Source organism: Cyprinus carpio, chromosome B2 (genome assembly GCF_018340385.1).
Source record: "Cyprinus carpio isolate SPL01 chromosome B2, ASM1834038v1, whole genome shotgun sequence".
NCBI classification, from domain to species: domain Eukaryota; kingdom Metazoa; phylum Chordata; class Actinopteri; order Cypriniformes; family Cyprinidae; genus Cyprinus; species Cyprinus carpio.
Window position 1 is genome coordinate 4,067,911 of NC_056598.1, and position 12,483 is coordinate 4,080,393.

Sequence of the window (12,483 nt, forward strand, 5' to 3'; positions counted from 1 at the left end):
GACCAATCAGCTTGTGCCAAGTTGTTTAATGCTGTGAATATCATCAGTAATGTTAGAACCCATCAGCCTGCACCATCAGCCTGTGCCAGCTTTCATGAAAGACCTAGGCATTTATTTGGTTTACATTTTCTTTTTTTTTCCTTTTGTGGTGGTGCATGTAAAATAAAATAAAATAAAATAAAATAATCTATTTGGGCTTCATTTCAAAGTTCACCTGATACGATACATCTAGCAGTTAAGACAGAGACCCACACTCATGCAAATTGGTGGTTAATTCTAATAATGCCAAAATTCACAGTAACTGTAAATGCGTCTTTAGGGGTGGACATTCATGCATTTTTTTTTCTAAAAATCACACATTTTTGTATGAATCATACTGTACGAACATACAGAATCACTGTATCATGACTTTTAGGGTCTTATCTGAGATTTCAGAGTCTTTGGATCCTCTTCCCAGCCTACAAAGATACTAGTTACACAGTCACGCCGTCCCTGGGACATTAATGTGGCAGGCGTTCCCGATGACTTCCTGACTATGTCAATGAGCTGAGACCAGTTGGGAAACAGGACAAGATGAAAGCACTGGCACAACTTGAAATGCCAACGGGAAGTACTGAAAACACTTCTTTGAAGTGAACTAAATTGGGCTTTCAGCAGTTACATCTGCTTGATAGAGTTTATTTAAAGCACTGTAGCCTAATTAGTAACAATGCAGTGGAGCTCTACTGACTGGACTGTATCTTACCTTGCCTTTCAAAAGGGATTTGACTCAAAAGGGAGTTCACCTTGAAGCCAAGAAAACGGTGGAACTAAAATAGTAGCTTTATCAGAGGTGGCTGTATTTCATGTGATCTTTTGACCACCTGGAATAAAATCCTATTCAACAAGTGATAACAAAGAAGGAGTCTAGTAATAGTTTATTCCTTAATGTTATGTGAGCTGAACTGTGTTCTGGGGGAGATTATTGATTTGTCCCTAACGTTTGCAGAGTATTTTGAAAAAAATGTGGGAAATTAACAAGCTGAAATTAAATAATGTGAATAAGGAAATTGGTCCAAACAGAACAAATCACCATTTGGCAATGTGACAGCTTTTTAAAATGTTGTACTTTGCACTCACGGTACCGGGTTTTGGGTATTATTTTTTAAAGAGGTCCCACAAGATCTGTGCACAAGTCTAACAACACTGAAAAAAACAAAGCAATACTGAAAGAAAATGTCTAATCTTTTCAGGCACAAAGAATATTACAGAAACTTGGGTGACTATAAGCTTCATTGTGGCCTAATAGTTAGAGAGTCGGACTTGTAACCCAAAGGTCACAGGTTTGAGTCTCAGTACTGGCAAGCATTGTAGGTGGGAAAAGTGAATGTACAGCACTCTCTTCCACCTTCAATATGACTGATGTGAGACCCTTGAGCAAAGCACAAACCCCCAGGTTCCACAGTAAAAATGGTTGTCCACTGCTCCAGCTGTGTGTGTTTGTTCACTACTCACTGCTGCCCATTGGAATGAATACGCCTCTTAGTATTTTTAGACAAAGTGGATACAACTAACCCCCCAATAGTTAGTTGCATCTTTGATAATTACCTTGCACAATTATCATCAGCATTAACCCACGCTCATATCACTCAAAACCTATAGGACAAAATGTTAAGATGCTCTTTTGGATAGAAAATGCATGGTAATCACAGACTGTCAGGATTAACCAATAGAGTACTACCGTATATATAACTATAGATATATAGATAGATAAGTTGGGTTTTGCACTCAAGTCCTCTTGCACACTAAACAAAAACTGGACTACTACATGAACCAACAGTGCCCTGCGAAAGTATTCTTTTTTTTTTTTTTCATGTTTTGTAATGTTTCTGCCTTATGTTAAACTGCTTTAGATTACTTTTTTTTTCACATGAATCTACACTCCATACACTATAATGACAAAACAAAAAAACAGGTTTGGAACAACTTTGCAAATTTATTAAAAATAAAAACCTGAAATGATTACATTGCATAAGTATTCAGACCCTTTTCTGGAACACTTAAAATGTAACTCTTGAGAATTCTTCTTGCTTATACTGTAGATGTTACTACACTTGGAGTGGAGATAACCTGTTACAAATTCAATTGAATAGGCATGATTTGGAAAGGCACACACCTCTCAATAAAAGGCCTAACACCTGAAAATGCATATCAGAGCGAAAATCAAACCCTGAGGTCAAAACAACTGCACAAGTGCACATAGGGCTCAGAGACAGGATTGTGTCAAGACATAGTTCTGGGGAAGAGTTCAGAATAAAACTCTGCTGCAGTGAAGGTTCACAGAAGCATGTAACCTCTATTATCCTTAATGAAAGATGTTTGGAACAACCAGGACTCTTCCTAGAGCTGGTTTCCTGACCAAACTGAGCAATCGATGAAGAAGATCCTTGGTTAGAGTGGTGACTAGGAAACTGATGGTCATGCTAGTTTAGCTCCATGATCATATATGGAGATGGAAGAAACTTACAGAATGACAAACATCACTGCAACTCTCCACCGATCTGGGATTTATAGCAGAGTGTCCAGACTCAATCCTCTCCTCAGTGAAGACACAGGAAAACCCACTTGGAATTTGCAAAAAAAAAAAAAAAAAAAACACCTAAAAGACTCTCAGACTGTGAGAAACAAGATTTTCTAGTTTAATGATCCTTAGTTCCAAGCATCATTTATAGAGGAAAGCAGACACTGATCATCACCTGAACAATACCATCCCAACAGTAAAGTGTGGTGCTGGCAACCATATGCTGTGGGAACTTGTAGAAGGTAAGCTCTACACAACGACATATGTAGAAAGCCTTAATGAAAACTTAGTACAAAGTACTCAGAACCTCAGGCTGGGCTGTGACCCTAAGCACACAGCTAAGACAATGCAAGAGTGGCTTATGGACAATTCTGTGAATCTCATTGAGTGACCGAGCCAGAGCATGGGCTTGAAGTCAAGTAACCATTATTTTGATTGTGTCAAAGCAGCTTTACAGTACTGAACAGGGAATTAGTGTGTCAAAATAATGTTCAGTTCTCCTCTGGCCAGATGAAACCAGCAGTTTAATTCTAGGCTGCAACAAAGTCAGATTGTGCTGAGGACTCATCTGGTTCCCGTGGTCTTGTCCCGATGGCCGTCTAGCAGTTTTAAGATGAGGCAGAGTCATATTGTGAAGATGAAAAAAAAAATAGTTTTGCAAGGCACTTGTATTTCATTATCTTTCCTAGGCTATAAAGTGTACCAAGACAGTGCCAGCTCAAAAAGAATGTGCATAATGCACTTATAGTATGATTTTAGATTTAAATTCCAGTTACAACTAACAATTTGATGAATCACAGTCAAAAATTTAATTCTTGTTGGTTCCTTTTTATTTATTTTTTTTAAATAAACTTTTATACTAAATGTACTTCAAATAAGCAGTTGTGTCAAAAATATGATGAATTATTAATTTAGAAGTGCTATTATGTTTTTTTTTTCCAACATTTTACAAACTGAACTAACCTTGCCTCGTCATTACAAAGTATCTGACATTTTAAGAATAGAGTCTGCAGGGGTGCTCTATGTGATATAATTTCCCGTATTATGTTTTTGTTTCTGTATGAGTGCCTTTTCAATAATTTCATTGTGAATCCAGCACATTTTTACTTTATGCAATTACATTAGCAAGCCTCCCACTCTTTAAGTGTTGTTTTGTTCAGACTTATCTATCTCACATTGGATAGAAAATAAAGAGATTCTAATGGTTGATTTACCCTTATATGCACATTATTCATGCACGGTATAAAACCTCTACCTCACTTTTTGCTTATCCATTCCTTCGATGTTCCATGGTGGTGTCATTTACTAAAAAATTGGCTTGATTAGTCTTTAACTCAACTTATCAAAGCATGTTCCTGGTATATGATGAACCCAAAAACATAGGATTTTATAAAGCCCATGTGATACTAAGAATTGTGGAGCCATTGAAGAAGCATGTTCAGATAATTCTAGCCAATAGCAACACAATAGATGCATGACAGCAGCTAACCTCACTACTAACAATTCTTCCAGCATCCAAAATCCACACTTACTGTTGCCCCGGGAGGCAGGAGGGTCTCAAAGCCAAGCTGGGTCTGGACTCTCTCCTCCATCACAGGCTTTACAGCACATTTATTTACTTTCTCCTCTCCTCTGTGCTAATTACCATGAAAACTAGTGAATGTGATATGTTTAGATATGAATAATAGATCTGGATAATATTTTACACCGCTTTACTGCCCCCTCCACATGGCCCTTGTAAAGTAGTGTTGCTACAGCAAATTCCCAGAGCATCTGACAAATGACACACAACCCAAAAGTGTTTAGAGTCCCCAAGAGTAAACCTACCATTGTTAAACACCATCAACACATTCATTTATTCTGTGTCACCTAAATGAAACAGCCAGTGAAGAAGTATTCGGAATGAGCAAGAACTCTGCATCTTGCAATCTGGCCCCAGTGCAGAGATCAAATCTGAAAAAGGTAGGTTAAACAAGCATTATTAGAAATTAAGAGATGTAATTATACATTTCAGTGAGATTCTAATGCAAAAATTTGTGTAAGCTATCAGATTTACTTCCATTGCCTAATAATTGCTTTTTACTACACCTTTTATTTTTGTGCTTCTGTCATTTTTTATTTTATGTAGAAAGTGAAATTATCTCAGAAAATCAAGAAGAAAGAGGATGCAGACCATACTCGAACCTGTGTCTCTCACAAATGCTACTAACCACTAAACCATGACTCCAAGGTCTTTTTTTTTCAACCCAGATGCAATGAGGACCAGAATAAACAATTACAGAGCTCCTCTAGTGGACAATGCTTTAGAAGAAACTGACAGTAGAAGGCTCTGTGAGAATACGTATATTTTGAATTTGTTCTTTCTACTTCAATGTGACACAGCTGCTTTATTTTTATAATTATCACTGTGACAAATGGGTGCTTTTAAAAGAGAATTTTCAGCATCTGAACCAACTCATGTTTCATCTCCAATTTTGATAATGAATTACAAAGCTCCTGTCAGGGTGTTCTGTTGAAGTGTATACTACATTAGCAGCACACAAGAAACCTGATTCCCAACTGTTATGGGAATTTTTCAACTTCGCTCTCTTGCATCTATCAACATGAACATTCTGAAACAAAATCTTTTGGAATAAAGCTTGACTTTACAATACTAGAGGCTATTATGAAGAGAAAAATTAAAATCAAGATATGTGCCTCTTTTCCCAAGCCTGTTCAGAGAAGTAAGAAAAATAAAACATTCCTGGCTATTTCTCCCAAAAGTACACATTATGCCTATATTCAACATGCCAAAATTTAAATGTACTTACAAAGTGGAGCAAAGGTTTAAAACCCCAATTCTAATGGGATCAGATAAATCATATTTTAGGGCTGGACATTGTAATTTCTTACATTATACTAAACAGTTTTAATATTACATAGTGATCGTTTTAAAAAGATAAACAGTTTCCGTTAGGATCAGTATTAGTATTAGCATCAATATAAAACATGAAAAAATACTTTTTGCACAAGATAAATAACAACAGATTACACATCGTACTGCGCCTAGAGAAAATCCTATTAGAAACTTCTCTCTTTGGAAAGTATGTTATTGGCTCTTATAAATGACAGTTGTGTTTGGTTAAAATCTGTGGCATTTATAAAGGAAAGGGGAGCTACAGTGCCCCCCAGATGTCAGATGTATGCGCTGATATTCGTAAAAGAAGTTGTGTTCTCTAAGTCTGTTAATAAAATTCCTATTCGGGACATGAAGCTGTTTTCGTCTGTGCTTAAAAGTGACACTTCCTCATTTCTGGAACACGGTGTGGCTGCTCAAACACAACAGACACCATTACAAAGCAATCATTTAAAGTTACCACTATTCTCATTTTTCTTTTCCACCTACTATGGTGCCCTGCTCCTGATAGTGAGTCTGTCTAGCCTCCCACTGCATTCATTTCTTGGAAAAAGACAAACATTTGATGGCAGGCTGGAAAAAGCCAGTATTGACACTAATATCCACAGCTTAGATGTGTTCAAATACAACCTGAATGTATTTATCTCACACTTGCTGCGCTTTCATGTTTAATACCTGATTAAGCGTCAGACAACAAAGGTAAATAGACTATTGTATGCGACACTACGTCACACAGAAAGGTGTGAGGGTGTGTGTGTCTGTGAATGTGACCTCTACTGTACACACAGAGTCTTGTTAGATGAAAGAGAGTGAGAGGGCAACTACAGGTAAGAGGTCAACAACAGGTGACACGTGAGATGTCCATTTAACTGCCATGGGAAGGAAGGAAATGGAATGAAAATGAAAATAACCCTCATTCAGATGGTATTATTTTAGCATGGTATTGCCCTGAAATGAAAATACTCAAACTTTTTCACATTTAAATCAAAGAGAACTTCTTTGAGTCTTGAAATACTGCTAAATAAACAAGAAAGCTGATTACATGGCAACACAAACTAAGTGATACACTAAGGAGTTGCCCAGGCATGATTTGCTTCATGGATTTGTAGACACAGGCTTCAAACTGGTGCCATTAGGTATGAAATTCATCATCATTTGGCATCAGCTTTTGACGTATATTGATACAGACATAGTAAAACTACCTAATACATGCAGATAAATTGTGTCATGTTCTTTTATGAGAATGTAGAGAAATAATTGGGCCATTGATATGTTCTGTGTATTGGTTGCGTGAATGACTAAAAGTAGTAAAGCTATTATCTTGACTACATTTCTCAGTAGCGAGATCAGTCAATTGCTTTTTCTTAGCAAATCTAATTAAATCTTTTGTGATATTAAAACATTACATTTTGTTGGACATTATTTTGTATAAAGACATATGCACTGGCTGTTTAGAATCAGAACAATGTTCAATGACCCTTTTGAATAAGTTATATACATATATATTCTTAATTAATGAATAGTTTCTTTTCAATTAATCAATCAAACCAATATGAATTATCAAGGTCAAAAGTTTGAGTCTGAATTTATTAGAGCAGTTCCAGCGTAAATGACTCACTCACTCACTGAATCATTTGAGCGATTCATCCAGCAGATAAGCGGTTTGCACGTTCATACTTTAACCTTTCTAGCTCTCACACATTACTTTGTGTCAGGACAGTGAGTCACCATGTCCATAACTTTGCCAGTAGCATGAAATGAATAGAAATAAGCGAAAAATACATATTTATATATTTATTCTGGAGTCTGATGTAAATCTTCTCACTGAAGACATCAAACACATGACAACAGGTTTACTGTTAATTAGGCTACATTCACACAGCAGCAGAATATAGTTGTCTGTTCTGTATTTGAGCTGTTAAATCGGTTACACACAGTTCGACTATTTTATGGAATTGACAACCACATTCAGAAAGTGAGGGTGAACCAAACATGTCCCTTCCCCATCACCATAAATAGTGTTGGTAAGGTTATTTTGGAAATGTAATAGGTTAGAGATTCCAAGTTATCTAAAAGAAGTATTGTAACTATTTTAATTACTTTATTAATGTAATGCAACTGATTACATTGATTACTTTTTGTTGACTTTTCTAAATTGTTTCCAAACATGTAAAGCAGGCAGGGTCAACCTCATAGTAGTACTCAACACTGATTACTGTCAGACTTCAATACAAATACTTCATCACTTGAATTAAGATTATAATAATTTAATTTTAAAGGACAGCCGCCACAAAATCAGACTTACTTTTAGATCATTCTGAGGTTAAATATAGATTTAAAACCATAACAAGAAATAGTCTTAACCCTAACCCTAACCACCCCTAATCAGATGTAACCCCCTTTGTAGTTGTTAACCTTTTTTATAAGTAACTGTAATTTAATTACTTTTTTTTCTCAGTAACCTTAACTGATAGCTATTAGATTTATTTGGGTAACACTTTATTTTAAGGTGTCCTTGTTATACATCTTACATATACTAACTATTATAATAACAATAATTTATGCCTAAATCACATGCAAGTAACCCTCAACCAAACCCTAATCCTAACCCTAACCATATAGTAAGTACATGTAGTTAATATTGTTCAGCACATAAATGTATAATTAAACTGTAACAAGGACACCTTAAAATAAAATTTTGGTATTCACATGTGATCTGCTTTTAAGATATGATGGATGAACTTGCTTCTCAACTGGACTTTTGTTGTGTTATGTGTTATAAGACTCTACAGTTTTACTTTAGTCACTGTTGGTTACAGGTGATATTCACCAATAGGTCCGAGCTTGACTTCTGTTGCACATTAATACAGACAGTATTTAAGCTGCTGTGTAAACAGGACATTTCGACACTCACACCTGTAAGTAAATGTGGTTATCAATCCCAAACACTGACAGCATGAACTAAGTAAAAACAATAAGTAACTCAAATGTAGCATGCTGTGTTTAGCTAGCTATGTTGTATTGTAAGTTTTCATTTTAGCTTAACTGATTTTCTAGTTTGTTGCTTATCTATTTATATTTATGGAATAGCTTGTCCAACACTGGTTTGGTCTCTACTGCCTTCACTATATGCAATATGACACAATTACAAAGTGAGGACTGAGTTGCGCTATGTAAATATCATATGATGTATTTAATAGCATTTACCATCTCAGGTGACGTCCTCCAAACATCATCCTGTTAAACGTCCCAAATACTCAATGATTAATTGTCCAGAGATGAGCTCATTTACAAAGCTGACGGGTTGTGTGTAATGTTCCCATGGATATTGTCCTTGCTGGTAAACAATCAGAGGAGGGTGCAAAGATGTACTTTACCCCATCAACCATGTAAACTTCAGGGACCACACAAAGTGTATTTATACCTCACACATCTTGATCTAAACACCTGTGTTTATTAATCGAGCATCCAGTGAGCATAAACGTTCCTGACTGCCAGGCTTGGGCACCATGTTTCCTCTCAGGTCCTCTTCTCCTGCATACTCAAACTGAGTGACTGAATGCAGAGCCCAGTTGAGTAGCCCCAAAAGACCATCTTGGTTATTATCGCTATCGCCCTGTCAGCTACGACTCCGGGCAGCCTGCAAGGAATGCGACCAACCTTGCCACAGCTCAAGACCTTCCTTCAACCCATCCATCAACCGACCCCTCTGCCCTTTTTGAAAAACAAGTACCCTCTAAGTAGCGAAGAGGTGCCAGGGCTAATTATAAACAAATCATTGATGTTTTAGGGACCTGGGAAGCCTGCAGTAGAAGCCTGGAACTGAGCCATTAAGGATGGTAGGGCAGGGGATCTGCTGAAGTGTTCTGCTTGAGAGAGCATTCAATAGACTGTGGAAGGGGACCTCACACAGGGACCGCAGTGCTACAGCAGAGTGACAGGTGTTTAGGAGCAGAGCCAAACAAAGACAAGAGGATGCCTAGTGGAAAGCACGAGAGGTGTGTCTTAGCAAGGCACAGACATTCTGAAGGCTGGTGGGGCTTGATTTCCAAAAGAGAACATACATTTTTGAGAGTCTACAAGAAAAGAATCAAAAACAGAAATGGTTGAAAATTGTACAGTGCATTTGTGCTTAATGCGAGATCATTTTGGAATGTGGCAAAGATCAGTGAATTTGAACACCCCATGAAATTGCTTGACATGGGGTTGTTTTCTGTCCATTATTTTATGGAAACTGGAAGTTTGGAATTTTAGCATTTGATTGAATAAAGATTTGTGCAGTGCTAGACGAGCCATCAATACTGGTGGTCCATCTGTTTTCTAAATGCATTTATTGTGAACAATTGGTTTGATGCTTAATTTTAACATGTTTGCCAACAGGCAATGGAATGAGGGGAAAACGAAAGGCCTCAAGATGCTTTTTTCTTTCTTTCTTATTTTAACTTGAGAGCAGCATTTTTAGAATGGCAAGTCTAAAGACATTTGACTCGAGCACAATGGTCAAACACATCTGTCTAAAGTGCATGTTTACCTAGAAAAACAATGAAAAGAATTGCAGTAGAATAGGGAAAAAAATAAACTGTTCTGTGGCCCCTTAGTCTATTTTAACCCTGCCTCTTTCTTAAAATCAACTAAAAGCTGGCATTTATATCTACCTCCATTCAGTCAACCATGGAACCAAGTCCTATTAAAAAAAGATCTGTTGAAACTCCATTTTCATTGCAACTTTTAATGTGTACATCTACTAAAAAAAATAATTTTATGAACTTTAGGGGTGTGCTAGCATAGAGGTTTTCTCAAAGCTAGTAGACGTGAGCTCATAGGTATAGACCTTATGTAACTTCACCCCTTTTCAGCACTGCGCTCATTGTCTTCTGTCTTCAGTTTGTATTTCCACAGTGTGAAGGTAAGTGCATACCGATTTATGAATGAACCATCCTCTTTGTCTACTCAAATTTGTTATTACATCGGCTTCGAACATTATAAGGCACATAATAACTTTTGTGGTCACACTTTATTTTTGTAAAAATAAATATTATTTTACAATTCTCGCTATTAACAAGCCATTATCTATGACTTTGTTTTGCCTCAATAGACTCATAATTTTCTGCTTATTAATAGTTAGTAAGGTAGTTGTTAAATTTAGATATTTGGTAGGATTAGGGATGTAGAGTACTCATACAGAATATATGCTTTATAAGTACTAATAAACTGCCAAGATGTAAATAATAGGCATTCTAATAAGCAACTAGTTAACAGTGAGAATTAGGCCTTTATACTAAAGTGTTACCACTTTCATTAACTCTTCAGTAGAGCTACCACAAAAAAAAGAAGTTAAAAGACTAAATTCTAAAGATGGCTGCACTCGTTTCTCTGATGAATAAGGTCTATAAAACTTCAATAATGATTTTATGGATTTTTCAGTTTCCTTCTTGATTAGATTTTGGACTACTACTATAAATTAAGAATACTCAGACTAACCTAACTTGATTGAAGACATGAAGATATCTAATACATGAGTGTAGACCATTATAGTGCTATCCAGTCATTTTACATGCTCACCCACAGGGCTATTTTTGCATTTGCCATGGGCTTCCTCTGGAATTCATACAGGGTATTAGAATGGTGAATTTTTTAACTTTTGTACAACAACAAATGCTATTCTAAAATTCCAACTGAAATTCCTTAAGGAGTACATGGCTTGAATAGTTCTCTTCCGAGCTTTAGGACAACAAGCTAAACAGTTCTAAAGCATACTGGAGAAACTCCCCAGACTTAAATGATGGTTCTCATTTTCTTCCATATTTACAGCATCATATTTAAAATCTCTAAAATTCTGTCTTCTCAAAACAGCCACTATTTATTTTGGTATCAGCCTTAGTTTTTTGGCTAGTGAGTGATAAATCTGAGAAAAAAAAATGAAATAAAAAATGTCCCAGCAAGCACACAGGGATATGGGGGAGTGGGGAGTTTTGCCGTTAATTCCAAAACGGGCCGACATAAATGCACATGAGAATCCTTCACTGTGGCGAAATCATCCTCCTGTTTCATGTACTGTATGACTCCCAATGGAAAGCAAGGAACTAAATGTGAAATGGTGGTTTAGGACAGAGCAGCAAAGCAATGTGTTCATGTATTCAAACTGATTTAGAATAATGTTTATGTTGTGTTAGGGTAATGTGTTTTTTTGTGTTGATTTAGATTAATGTTTTTGTTTTGTTGTGTTTGTATACTGGGTTTTTTTTATTGGATGTTTTTAGTTGTCTGTAGTGTAATGGTATATGTATTATAATGGGATGTTATTTAGTTTTTTACAGGAGAAAAAGGTTAAATAAATGTTAGTGATGTGATAACCCGCCAGTTTTCTGTAGGGGGCAGGCAGGCTTTACATAGTTGTGATGCGCAGAGGCTGTGTAACAATGTTGCAGATTTTCACCATCAGACTGGGTGCACACTGCCATTTTACATTTTTCAGTTTACATTCTTATTTTTTTTTTTTACCTCTCAGAATAGAATTTTGATCTATGCCTCTAATTTTGTAATCTAGAGTTAGATCCCCAATTATGCAGTGCTCGGGATTAACATAATTACCAGTTTCCAACTACTTAAAACCGTACCTATTAAATTCAGAATGTTGGCAGTTTAAGATTTAAGTTTGTTAGGTGGTTACCATTAATCCATTTTCCAAACCACTTGTCCTATGATAATGGGAATGCTGGAACACCCTTGATTGGAAAATCCCAATTCCATTGGAGCATATTCAGAATGTGGAAGTAATGACAGCTGTAACCAAAACAAAATGATATTGGTAACTGCTACTGTAATGTTATTGCATTGTTAATGTGAGTTATGAACATTTTGTTCCATGAGTGCTTTTAAATATTTCCCTCGATCAAAAGGTACTGTGTGATGATGACAAAAAATAATAATTGCTGGCAATATTGTAATTATTAATGAATATTGTATTAGTCAGTCTTGTTTTGTTCAGCTTTGAAAACTCCAGTGTGGTAAAAATGCCTTCCTACTG